Genomic DNA, 14,858 nt, shown 5'->3' on the forward strand with positions numbered 1-14,858 from the left:
CTGTCGGTCTCGACTGTTGACTCTAGTGGCATGGGCCATGAGGCAAGGTTCACAGTCAGCCGGACCCCGACACCATATTTATATGGTTGTTGTTTTATGGAGCGGGGGTGGAGGAGGTGACAACGTGCCCCCATATTTTTAATTTTATTTTTGTTTTAATAAACAACTAATTCAATTTTTTTCAGTTTAGGGATTATTAGGTAAATTAACCAACCCACAAATTTTCCTGCTCTCAGGAGATAAGTTTCCACGCCCCAATGTTAGTCAAATTGTAGAACACTTAAACCTGGCCCACTACCCAACTTTAACTGAAACTTTGACCAAATTTAACTTATCGCTACGAGCTCGGTTTTGAGTGTCATTAACACCATTGGAATCAAGGTCACGAACACTTCGATCTAGACCTAGTTCGAGAGAAATCTGACAGCGTTGATTTTTGAGTTATTGTAAGCCCTCTTTGACCTCTCAGTGTGTTTAGAGCCTCCTTGATGAGTTGTGAATTTTACATTGGAAGCACATCACTGTACATACAAAATATAGGAGTAATGAAAAAAATTCATAGAAAACACCATCTCTAATTGGATTAAACCAAAACAAACTTTTAGCAACAAATACAAGGATTATTATAAATCTAGGCATACTATAGTTCAAATATTTAGAATGACAAAAGGAGAAAATGTATCACTATAGGATGATGAGGAGATGTTTCAAATTAGCTACAAGATAGCACATAGTTGTAGTCTAGATGAGGACTCACTCAAAATTGTTTTTCTAAGAGGAGTTGAAGAAATTATGGAAACACTAAATCTCTTATTTGATTGGAACATATACCTGATGAATGATAGATACATCAAGCAAATTTTCAAGATTCACTCCAAGGTAAGTAAGGAAAAAGAAAATTATCATAAGGGTCTAGTAAATTCTTCTTATACCTCCTTTGCAATCACAAAAATTAAGATAGGAAAAATGTTAGAAGATATGAAAATAGAAATTTGTCACTCACTAGTTCTATAGATGAATATTTTATAAGAAAAGAAGAAGGAGGAGGAAGTAGAAAGAGAATTAGCCATATTTTTCCCTAGATGCAAAGGAAGGCATGTTTGTAATCAATACCCACTTAACACTATATAAATATGTCCACTTTTGGAATAAAATCACCCAATTGAGAAGCACCCTTCATTTCAAAGACTCAAAGTTGTGTACTAAGAAATTGAGGGAATTGTGGAATCAGTGTGCTTAATCAATCACAACAGGTCAACAACACCAAGGCTATTACAACAAGGTATGAATCATAATTGTCCATAATATTTTTATTTTTTATAATAAATAATTTTCCATCACAACTTTAGTATCAACCTAATCTACCCTATTGTGTTATGCCTAACCACTAGTAATATCCGTCTTAGCTTATTTATCCTTATCAAAAATTTCATAATCAAAAGCCAAAATGGAATAATCCTCTATAACTGTGAATACCTCCACTTCCTTAACAACCAGCGTTAACGCCTTCACTCCCCCCTCAACAAAACAACATCCTTTGATGCATTTCTACTCCAAAATAGCTTCAACTCCCTACTCAACTAGCCCTTGATCCCAACAATACACAAGCTTGGCTAGTCTACGACAATGAGGCTACTTATCAAGCCTACTCACTTGACATCCAAGATATCAATTTAAGGTTAGGGAAATTATTGCAGGATCCTCCCACAACCAACCAAGTAGTAGAAGAAGAAAATGATAAGAGAGCTATTTTCACCCAAGAACTTACTCCTCAACAAGCTCCACCATACCTGAGATGTTAATAATCAAGAATACCTACACAACTAAGTTAAATGAATTGTTGGGATAACTAAAGAAATTTTGTGTTGAAATTCCCATTTCACACACTATCAAGGATGTTCCGATATACAACGAGTACATTAAGGAGGATTCCTTAAAAGGCTTGATAGAAAGAAGGGTACTCATGCCATAAATGTCATATGATATCTATAAAATATTATTCTTAGAAGGTTGATTTCTCCTAAGTATGTGGATCCAAGTGGTCCTATAGTAGAAATCCACATCAACCAAGTCCCAATATAGAATTCCTTGATTGATTTAGCTGTTGCAATCAATATTATGACCAAGGACACAAATAAAAAATTAAAACTCCAAGATTCACTAAGGTAAACTACTTTTGTACTTCAACTTGTTGATATGCCCAATAGTAAATCTTCACAAGATGCTAGAAGATGTTATGGCCTCCAACGATTCCTAGGAGTATCCCACTTATATCGTAGTAATTCAACCAAAAACCAAATTCATTGGCTACCCACTAATTTTTGGAATTACTTGATTGGAAACAACAAATGCTTACATAAGCTATAGAGCATGCAACATGACCATCACAAATGGTCAATCTCAAAAACAAATTGTCCTTTACCCTCCTACTCAATCATTTGTTAAAGCATAATTACCAACATGGGTGCAAGAAGAAGAAGAAGATTGCATCCATAATTCCACATATATCATTTAGACAAATGACAAGGTTTTAAGCAACAAGCAAGAAAATGAAGATACTTTTTTTTTCCAATTTCTTGAAAAATGAATGCCCTATTATTGTAAAAGTTAATAACTTAAATGGTGGATAATAGTTTGCATTATATGACAAAGAAGAGAGAGATGTGTGGGAAAAATTGTTCACAATATGATCTAATAATCCTGCTACAAAACTTATAGATATTCTCCAAGTTAAAACTCTGAATGTAAGTGACAAGGTTTTAAGCAACGAGAAGGATGATGAAGATACTTTTATTTCAAATTTCTTTAAAAATCAATACCCTATTATTATAAAATTTAATGACTTAAATGGTGGATAATATTCTGCATTCTATGACAAAGAAGAGAGAGATGTGTGGGAAAAATTGTTCACAATATGATCTAATAATCCTACTACAAAACTTGTAGATGTTCTCCATGTTAAAGCTCTGAATGTAAGTAAAAGCTTTGCTAATGATCAAGAGTATAAATTGTTGACTTTTTGAAAAATTATGTTACAACATTTGCATAGGATTATGGGAGATGAATGGAATCCACCTCTCCATCTATACTCACTACATTTACATCAAACAATATCACAAATATGTTAGTCACCCTCAAAGAATGATAAATCCTACAGTTAAACACATTGTAAAAGAGGAACTAAAAAATCCTTATATGTTGTGTTCATCTACCCAATATTTTATTGTGAATGGGTATCACCCTTATTTATTGTCCCTAATAAGAATACTAAATCCAAAATATGTCTAGACTATATGGAGCTTAACAAAGCCACTAGGAAAGATCATTTTCCTTTATTGTTTATTAAACAATTTTTATATCTCTTACCTGGAATTTAGGAATACTTCTCATTCTTGGATGGATTTAACTAATACAATTAGATACAAATAAATCCATAATATAATGATAAGACCATGTTCACCTACCCTTGGGTTACATTTACCTACAGGGTTCTTCCTTTTGGTATATGCAATGATCATAACACTTTCTAAAGAGTTGTATTGAGTACTTTCTTAATTATATGGATAATTTCACACCTTATGATAACTCCTTCCAAACATCCTTGGTCAATTTTAATACGGTTCATCAAATATGTGAATAAATGAATATATCCCTTATTCATGGAAGATGTCACTTTCTTATGAATGAAGTGGTTGTCTTAGGTCAATATTTGTCTTCTAAGGGAAGGTATACCCAAACAATGTGAATATCTCAAATATGTTCCCATTCCTCAATAAGCAAAAATATGTCATAAGTTTCCTTAGCCATGCATGTTACTATAGGATATTTATTAATGATTTTAGTAAATTGGCCTCTTTCTTGTTTTCCTTACTAACCAAATATAAAAGCATGGGGGCTTCATTGACAAAGAAATACCATACCATGTGCATTCAAATTGGGGCATAAAAAATGAGGAAAAAATGAAACAATATATTGAACATATAATAGGAGGGTAAAGGGTTTTTGTGGGTTGTATATCAATATGTGTATTATAAGGTATTGTTTATAAAATATATTTTGAGATCAAGTCCTAAGGGAATGGATTTAATAGTAGGATGCATAAGAGATAGCTTCGAATTATTCCTATCTAAGTCCATAGAAAAAATCAACCTCATTTTATAGGTTGGAGTTGTTTGTGCTATTAGTTGAGTTTCCATGTTACTTTTAACCTTGTAATTTATCTCTTCAATTTTTTGGTAATCCGTTTGCAATGTATATAATGGGGAAGGGGTCTCTTCAATTGGAAATGTTGGGATATTAGTAGAAATAGAAGACGAAGTAGTGCATACTAGGTTTCCCTATTGCATTTGGAAACTAGGTTGATCTAAGGGCCATTTTTTCAATTTAACCCATACATCCCCTTCATCTTATCCCTAAACCTTTGAATCCTTAATCTTATACAATGTATATCAAAAGAAGAAAGGTTCATTGTAGAATGTATGAGGGGTCATAATAGAGGCATCATGTCACTATACTAGGGATATAAATATGAAGGGGTATAAAAAATGTTAATGAAAAAATGGATACCTACAATATCTAGTGAAAGTAGGGTTTTTTAATTGGGAAGGTGTATTGGGTTTGTATTGGAAGGGGATTAAATAAAGTGATTCTTAGAGGTATTTTAATATTTAATCAAATTAAGGGTATTGTTTAGTATGCTATGAATTCATGTGCTATGTCAAAGGATCATCGAGTGAAGCCCCCATGATACAAAAAATATTGTCGGACCCCATAATGGCAAAAATATTTTGATTACATCAAAGAAAAACACATGGCAATGCTTCCTACAAGACCCCAAATGGAATATTCCTTTCCATATTGTTACTAATTCCTTAGATAGAGAAATAGTAGTGTTGGGACAATAAGAGAAAATAATTCCTTATACTATGTACTTCATCAATAATATTTTTAGTGATGTAGAATTGGACTACATAGTAACTAAAAATGAACTTCTTGTATTTGTTTATGCTTTTAAAAAGTTCAGGCATCATTTTACTAACTACCAAATATTTATGCACATAAATCATGCTACCATCAAATACCTCATGAATAAACTGCATATTAATGGTATAATTATCATATGGCTTTTATTATTACAAATTTTTTATCTCAATATAGTTAAAAAGCTAGGAAACCAAAATGTTGTTGCAAATTTTTTGTCAATACTAGCCAAACCTATAGATGGAGAGATGATATATTATTAACTTCTAGATGAACACATCTTTTCCATCTCAACAGATATGTCCTGGTTTGTTGATATAGGAAACTATTTGAAAAGAAGGAGGTTTCCTTCACATTTTTGTCGCATGGAAAGATGAAAATTTGTTAGGAAAAGAGTACCCTACACTTGGATTTCAAGATGTTTGTTCAAGCTTGGACTAAATCAAATCTTGAGAAGAAATGTGAGGGAGGATGAAGTGAATGATATCCATTATGCATGTCATAATGGACCATGTGAAGGAAACCATGCTACAAAAAGGATAGCTTACAAAATCTTGTAGGTTGGATCCTTTTGGCCTACCCTACATAACGATGTCCATAGATATACTTTTCACTATGACGGATGTAAAAATATGGGGAAACCCAATAGAAAAAATGAGATGCCTCTTTAACCACAAGTGCCATTGGAACCTTTGATAATTGGGATATGGAATTTGTTGGACTTATATATCCTCTATCAGAGAACAAGATATATATCTTAGTATGCACCAATTAATTAACCAAATGGAATGAATTCAAGGAAGTTAAAGAAGCTATAAAACAAAATGTAGTTGAGTTATTTAGAGAGAACATATTTTACTAGTTTGGATTTCCATGGGAAATTGTTACTAGCCAAGGTACTCAATTCACTTCAAATCTCATTCAAAAAATCATGAATAAACACCACATTCAGTACACGAATACCATTGATTTAGATTAGATCATTATATCATTTTTCATCCATGTCAATGCTTTTAGTGTGGAAAAATTGGAGGAATAAGATCAAAACATTTTTTTCGATGGGTCATAGTTTGGAGAATTGGGGTTTGAAACCTTTTGGAAGTAGTTTGAAGCATCAAACGATTTTTTTGGGGCCAAAAAAGCTTACTTATACCAAAACCTATCACATTTTTCTACACTCAAATACCTTTCGGATGGTGTAAGAAAGACATCAATTGGAAATATGCAAAATTTATGCCACCCATCAGTTCACATTTTTTTTTTACCACCATGGTTTGTGAGGATGCCTTGTCAACCTATATAATTTTTGCACAAGGGGATAGCCATGTGGTGAGTATGGAGACTCTAGAAGGGTCAAAGTTGTAAGTCTAGTTGAGAGTTGAAGGTATCAAATATGACCCCTAGTTAGTGACTAGGCTATGTTATAATTGGGATAGTAGGAGGAAAAAGGGGTTCCTTTCATTTTGATTGTATCTTGTTCCATAATTGGGGGTGGCGATGAAAGAGCATAAGAAGGGGGGTTTAGTGTCTATAACATACTATGATTCAAAAAGCCTTAGATAAGTCTATAGATAGTTCCTTCTCCTTTGTACATGCATTATTTCCATTCTAGGGAAAATAGAGCAAAGTAACCTAATATTAATAACAATAATTAATATTATTAATATAATTATTATTAATTAATTAATTAATATAATAATATTAATATTATTATAATCAATTTAATTAATATTAATAATATAATTAATTAGTATTATTAATATTATTAATAATTTAATTAAATTATTTGGTTATTATTTTCTTATTAAGATTAATATTAATTATCATATCAAAATAAATATTTTTAAAAAATTTTAACATATTATAAAAATAAAAAATAAAAATTAAATAAAAATAAAAATAATAAAGTTATTAATTCAGCCGACTTGTTTGTTTTCATAATCGTTTCATCCTCATCACTATTTATTACCTCTCCGCTGCTCTTCTATCATCATCATTCTCTCATCCTGAAGATGGATCCCACTTGGGATTCGAAACGTCGATCCAAAAATGATAAAACTGTGGATTCTCCGGTCAATTATTTAAAAGATTCATCCCACAGATCTCTAAAATCCATAACCTAACCTTTTAGTTGGGTTTTATCTTGTAAGGGTTTCTTAGAGAATAACTTGTATTCATCATGTTTGGTATGTGATTGTATTTTATATTTATCTATTTTCTGCATTTTATCTATTACATGCATAAGTAGAACATAGTAATTAATAAATTTGAAATTTAAGGAAACTAACCCTCATAGTATAGGTTTTACTTTATTTTCATTATATTTGTTGTGATTAACTTCCCAATTGAATATCCATGACAATTTATGAATCAAGTCCTTACCATCCACAAGTTAAAGGACAAGTTGAAGTAACCAATAGGAATTTGATCAACTATAACTCCATCAAATTTGCTACAATTCCACCAAAATTGCTTGAGGGTAATACTTTTCAAGTTTGAAGTATGGTTCATGACAATTTAACAAGTATAAATGGACACATAGAAATAAAACCATTCAACACAAATGGAAAAATGTTAGCAACGAATAAGGGTATGCACCTGTACATCTTGGTTGATACAAAGATATTGGGTTGCATGAGGGAATGCAACATATTCAATTTATGGGAGCAGTGGTGCGGGGGGGGGAGATGTTGGGCCACATAAATGCTATCCTTTTACAACATATTTTTCCCATTTTTAATCCCTTTTTCACTTATATATGACCCTATATTAATGCGTTTTTATGCTTATGTGTAGGATCTAGACCCAAAGAATTTTCCATTAAATTTCCTAAGAATTTCATCTTAATTATGTTTAAATATTAGAGAAATAACATAGTTTGCACCTATTTTTAAGAAAGGGATTAGTTTGATACAAAGATATTGGGTTGCATGAGGGCATGCAACATACTCAATTTATGGGAGTAGTGGGGGAGGGGGAGGGGGAGATGTTGGGCTGCATAAATGCCATCTTTTTATATCCTATCTTCCCCATTTTTAATCCATTTCCACTTATATGTGACCCTATATTAATGCATTTTAATGCTTATGTGTAGGATCTAGACCCAAAGAATTTTCCATTAAATTTCATAAGAATTTCATGTGAATTATGTTAAAATATTAGAGAAATAACATAGTTTGCACTTATTTTTAAGAAAGGGATTAGTTAGTTGCTTGTTTAGAACCAATTGCCATTTTCTGCTACTCCTAAATGTTGTAACTCCATTTTGTGCTACTCCTAGAAAATAAAATTTATGAAGTGAGTACTTGATATTTCTTATATGAGGAATTACCAAGTCGACATAGGCTTATTCTCAAAACATCTTAGAAAACAATATCATACTTTTTGAGAAATCAAAGTTTTAATATTTGTTGCAACTCCAAGCCATTATGTTGCTACTTTGCATTTGGCACTACTCGGTGGGATAGTTATGTTGATCCACAAAAATCAATTCGTAACCACAAAGTTGGATTTAGATTATCATCATCCATTGTGGATATGATAAGAATCTTGGAATTATAAGACAACATTAGTTTGAGTTGTGAATAAGAATTTTGGAATTCTAAGAAAAGATTAGTTTGAGTTGTTAGCAAGGATCTTGGAATTATGTATGAGCCACTAATTATTAGAAAATTGTGGAAACCACAAGAAAAAATCATGGATCTACATTTATTATTTATTATTTTATTCAAACAAATTTATGTATAAAAGAGAGTTTCTTATCCATTCTACTAGGATGACTCTTTGAGCACAATCCCAAGTTATGATGAAATAAATTATATTTTTTGAGTTCTCATTTTAATTTAGATTGTAGTCTTACAATATGTAGTATGCTATTATATTAATTTATTTATGTTATAGAATAGAAGTAGATTAATTTATTTAATTTACTTTGTTGTAGATTAGTTACAAGACTCTATTTTATGACGTCACAAGCTTATCATTGGAGAATGGAACAATGTTTTAGTTCTATTTATTTATTTCCATGAATATGTTTTAGTTTAAGTTCTTCATTTTTATAAGTGTGATTTATTTCTTGTAATGTGTGTTGTATTTAATTTCTCACAATGTCATTTCAACTTTTGCACTAATGATGCAATTTTAATTTCTTAGGGGCACATTAGATATATCAATTGATGATGACAATTTGTAGGTTTCATATACAATGCAGGACATCTCACAAGCACATGGACCCTAGGATGACAGTTAAATGTATGAACTCGTTAATTATTCAGACAATTAATTTTCTAAAATCATTCAACAATAATACTTTTTGATGTGTAATTGATGATGGATGCTCAACTTATGTCATGTATTAGTCATTTTTGTAACTTTTAGACCCTTACATTAAGCAATGTACACATAATTTTTTTATAACATAGAAAATTAAATAATAGAATTCACACATGGTATCCAAATTTACCATAGAAACCCTTAGCCAGAAAAATAAACAAATGTTTAGATCCAAGCCTATAACTCCCATCATGTTGACTTCACCATTTACAGTAAAATATATAGGATTTCCCAAAGGGAATAGAATGATCAATAATAGGGTGTATTGTTATGGTGTTATTTGTGTGATGGTTTTCGATAACAAATACCATGGGTAGTTTAGCTAAACAAAAAAGTATAATATATAGGACCCTATGGCATCTAAATACCAATCCATGAACCTAGATTAGATTCCTTAATTGGAATTACATTACAATGGTTCAAAACATCGTTTCTGAAAAGAAAAAAAGAAAAAAATAAATAAATAAAATAAAATAAAATAAAAATAATAATAATAATAATAATAATAATAAATAAATAAATTAAATTAAATTTAAAAAATAAAAATAAAAATAAATAAATAAATAAAATAAAATAAAATAAATAAAAATTAATTAATTAATTAATTAATTAAAAGAATGGGTGTTGCATCCTAAACCCATGGGTAGGGGAGGCCTAATTCCCCCCTCATGAAAAACATCTTAAATACAACATAATGAAACATATGGGGTTGACTATGCAAATAATATAACACATACCTAACACCCGGATGCGGGTGGCATTCAATGTTATTAATGAAGAGCCGCACAATACAGGCAGCTGGCCTGGCAGATGGCGGGCGAACGGTCCTCATGACATGCGTCTCGGGCTGGAAAATTGGTTTAAGGGCAGGTGATATTAATTCAGAACAGTCTGGAATGATGGTCTTGCAGTCAGGCATTAATGCGCGCCTGGTTTATGTGCAAACAGGTTGGTTTATTTGTATGGATCCGCTCATTGCTCATGGCTTAGTTACTAGTTCTATTTATCGTGGAGCAAAACCTCTCCCGCACTCCTGCTTGGTCTTTCGAATTTGGTTGCTCGCCTGGGTTTGGAAATTCTCTGGAATCTTCTGGGCTCCAACTGAAATCGGCTTGCTTTGCCTCAATCCCTCTCTCAGTCCATCAGCACTTCTGAGTATGCCTCGACGCCGAGGTATCCCGCGCAGAGGGAGCCACACCGAGAACAGAGGCTGCCCCTCTCGTCCTGCTCCACAGAATTTTGTCCCCATAGCCTCAGCCTCCCCTTCTTCTCCGCCCCTGGGTCAAGCTGGGTCTCTCCCGCATAATTCCTTCCAGACCTCTAGGTTTACTTTTCATAGCAGGCTCAACAGGCCCGTTTTGACAGCAAGCATCACCATTATTCTCGCGGAGGAGGAGAATAATCATGTCAGCTCGGCTCCAACCACTTCCTCCCACTCTCAGGAAGACAATGTTCTACAAGGGGATATGACAGGGATGGTATTCCATGCGGACAATATGCAGGAGGACACCCCTATTGCTGAAGTGCCTCAGCAGCCCATCAATCCGACTCAGAGTGAAATTTTGGCCTGTGGGCCATCTCAGCGTGCAGGTTGCATTCTTAATCTGGTGACCACTCCTGAAGGCGGAGCAGAAGGACAAGATGAAAGCGGCTTCGTTACCTGGGTAGCCTCTTCCAGCCAGGTGGAGAGGGACACGCCGGATTCACCGCAGCATGTAGACTAAACCTGTCTCTTCACTGCCAGGTGGCCTTCTTGCCTATGTGCTGTGCAATTTTGATTTCGTGTCATTGTTTCTGAGTTTATGTGTCTCTGTCTGGTTCATGATCTTGTTACAGGACGTGGCAACTGCCAATATGGGTTCTGTTTTTTGTTATAACTATGGCTATGCTAGTTACTTTTGTGCTTTTTTGGTCAATGGGGGGCATGACGGAATTAGTCCTGGTAAAATCTTTCAGTGTGTCAGGGCCCAAATACAAAATTTTGAAGTCTATACTGTGAATTTGGCAGAAATCCTGAACTGTAATATCTCTGAGTTTCTGGTTGAGGAATGGCCTCGGCCTCCTCTGAGGTCTTGACCTCATTGTATATATCTTTTTTCCTTTTTTAATAGAATTAGTATTTACGAAGAAAAAAAAATATAACACATACCTAACACTCTCCGTTTTCTTTGCATATTGGAGGGCGATGATTGCATTATCTACAATTAAAGCCGTTAACGGCCATTGACTGTCTACAACAAGAGAAATTATTAGTGAATAAAAAATTTCAATAACGATGCAATATTCTTCAAAGTGTCAATCTTCACCAACAACAACTTCATGTATTCAACCATGTCTCTCACAATCTAATACTGAAAATCAATGTGCTTTGTCTTAGAATGATAAAGTTTTTTTCCAAAAATATTACACTTTAACTATCACAATTTATCCTTACAACTTGTTGTACCAACCCAATACCTAAAAATAATATCTGTAACCATATGACTTCCTTACTTCCATGAGTGGGTATCATGTATTTAGCTTCTATAGTTGAGAGTGCATATATAGAATTTCTCTTACTCATCCAACTAATTCCTCCTTCAAATAGGTTCAACATATAACCACTTGTATATCTTATATGATCCTAATATCTAGCCCACACTACATCAAAAAATACATCTACATTTAACACTCTATCTACTTCAGGTCCTTCGTGGTATAAAATTTCATAATTTATGGTACCACAAAAAAACTATCTAATTCTCCTTCCTTTATTTCGACATATGGCCTACGAAAAACTCCCATTTCATGTGTAACATCTAGTCTAGTACAAACCACTACATACATCAAACTACAAAAAATCACTATCACAATGAAAATAGGACATTTCCTCTTCATTTTCCTATGCCTTGGGACACTAAATGCATATAATTTTACACCTACAGAATAGGAATCTTGATTGGTTTACATTACTTCATATTAAGCCTTCATATTACTATCTCAACATATTTCCTCTAATTCAACCAAAGTTTTATATTTTTCTCATCTATTTTAATCTCCATACCAAAAATAATATTTACAGTGCCAATATTTTTCATATCAAATTTAGAAGAAAACTAATTTAAACATCCTTAATGATTTCCTTATTGTTTCTAGTTAGTAACATATCATCAACATGAAAAAACACATAAATAAAATGAAAACTAACTTGATTGGAATTCACACAATTATCATATTTACTTCTTGAGAAACCAAATCCCAATATATAACTATTAAAAAAAAATTACCATATCCTTGGAGATAGTTTTAACCCATACAAGGACTTGTCATCTTGCAAACCAAGTCTTTTTAACCCATACAAGGACTTGTCATCTTGCAGAACAAGTCTTTTTTCCCTTCACTACAACCTTCTAGTTGTTTCATGTTGATTTATTCTTAAAGATCCCCAAGTATGAATGATGTATTTAAATCCATTTACTCCACATCAAGGTCAAAAGAAACAAAAATAAATCTAATACAAGTTAAATTAGTAATAGAAGAAACCAAAATTTCCAAAATAAATCCCTTTACCTTGGAATATCACTTTGCTACTAAGTGAGCCTTATACTTCTACACCTTAGCTTTTACATTCAACTTCTTCTTAAACACCCATTTGCTACGTACAAGGTTTCTTCTTAATGAAAATTGAACTAGACCCCAAGCCTCATTTTTATCCAAGAAAACCATTTTTCAACCATGGTCTTCTTCCAACTTTTACTATCCTCATAATCCACTAAATCCATGATAGTTCTAGGATCACCATTAGTAATAGATAAAGGGAAAAATGAAACTAAATTAAGTGGTGTATACATTTATGGTTTCCTTATTTCTTGAACATATCTCCATAATACCATAGCATGAGGTTCTTCTTATTCTTATTCATGTTCTTTTGTTGAGTGAGATTCATCATCCTTCAACTCAAACTATGTTTTCTCCTAGGTTTCCCTCTTGGTAGGAATTCCCTTTGGGAACATCTTTAACCTCTCTAAAGACAAAATCTTGATTATAAATGTTTTTTTAGTTAATGTGTTTCAACTTTTATAGACTTTTATACCATCTTTATATCCAATAAAATTACAGTTTTGAGCTCTATTATCTAGTTTACTCGTATTTTCCTTTGGAACGTGTACAAAATCATCACAGCCAAAAACTATGAGATTTCTTTTTGGGAACATATTTAACCTCTCTAAAGAAAACATCTCGAATTTTAAAAATATTTTTAGTTAATGGTTTTCAAATTTTATAGCCTTTTATACCATCTTTATATCTAATAGAGATACACTTTCGAGCACTATTATCTAGTTTAATCCTATTTTCCTTTAGAACATGTATATAAGAATCACAATAAAAAATATGAGATGATTAAGAGATATTTTGTTTTACCAATCCATGCCTCATGCAAAGTATTTTTGACCTACATTTATGTGATGATTGATTCACCATGTAACATGCAGTATGAACTACTGTCACCTAGAATATATATCCTAACCTAACATCATTGATAATGATCCTTGATTTTTGCATCAACATACTATTGATCCTTTCTACAACCCCATTTTATTTATATGTGTATGGAGTAGTCTTACTCCTTGCAATTCTACACTCCTAATATAATTCCTTGAATCCATTTCCACAAATATTTCCACCATTATTTGTTCTCAATACCTTTATTTTCTTCTTTAGATGATCCTTCACAAGATCGTTAAACTATTTTAATTTACCAAAGACCTTATATTTCTTATGGAGGAAACAAATTTGTGTTCTTTGAGAAATCATTTAATAATGAAACACGATAGTACATAAATTTGCATAATGATGGAACAAGCATAGGTCAAAACACATCACTATGTACTAACTTTAACATTGCCTTTTCTCTTGTAGCACTAAATGAGAATCTTACCTAATTCTATTTCAGATGTCTGAAGCATTCACAAAAATAACAATCTAGTGTGAAATCAAACATCCCATTCCCATGTAATGCTTGAAGGTACTTCTCTCCAATATGTCATAGTATTTGATACCATAGTGATGTATTTTCTCTAGATATAACAAGGGTTTTGTTTTCTTCATTTTTACCCTTAGGGAAAAAAATCTATTACACCCATTAGTAATAGTACTTCTCAATAGCTTGTATAAACTTTCACTCTGAATTCCCCTTAGTAACATGATTCCTCCTCAAGCCATTTTCCATGTTTCCCTTTCAAACACAGTATGTACAAATACATCACTCATATATAGTTTCTATCTAGTTATATAGTGTGGAAAACCCCAAGGAGTGTTCTAATCCTTCCATCCTTGAGCAACTTGAATTCTCCTCACTTTGTAATATTATCCATTCAATCATGTTTTAGAAAATTGTCACCTCCATCAAAATTTTCATATTCACAAAACCGCTCTCTATGAGGAGTCATGTGAAAAAGATGCACCTAAGTCAATAAACCATATATCATGATATGAATGGTTTCTTGAAGAAGCCAACTACATATCCTCTCTGTTGTACATGTTTCCCAAAGGTAGTCCTTGGCTGC

Source organism: Pinus tabuliformis, chromosome 3_2 (assembly GCF_031772625.1).
Source record: "Pinus tabuliformis cultivar Carrire ecotype Pingquan chromosome 3_2, CPIR1, whole genome shotgun sequence".
Lineage (NCBI taxonomy): Eukaryota > Viridiplantae > Streptophyta > Pinopsida > Pinales > Pinaceae > Pinus > Pinus tabuliformis.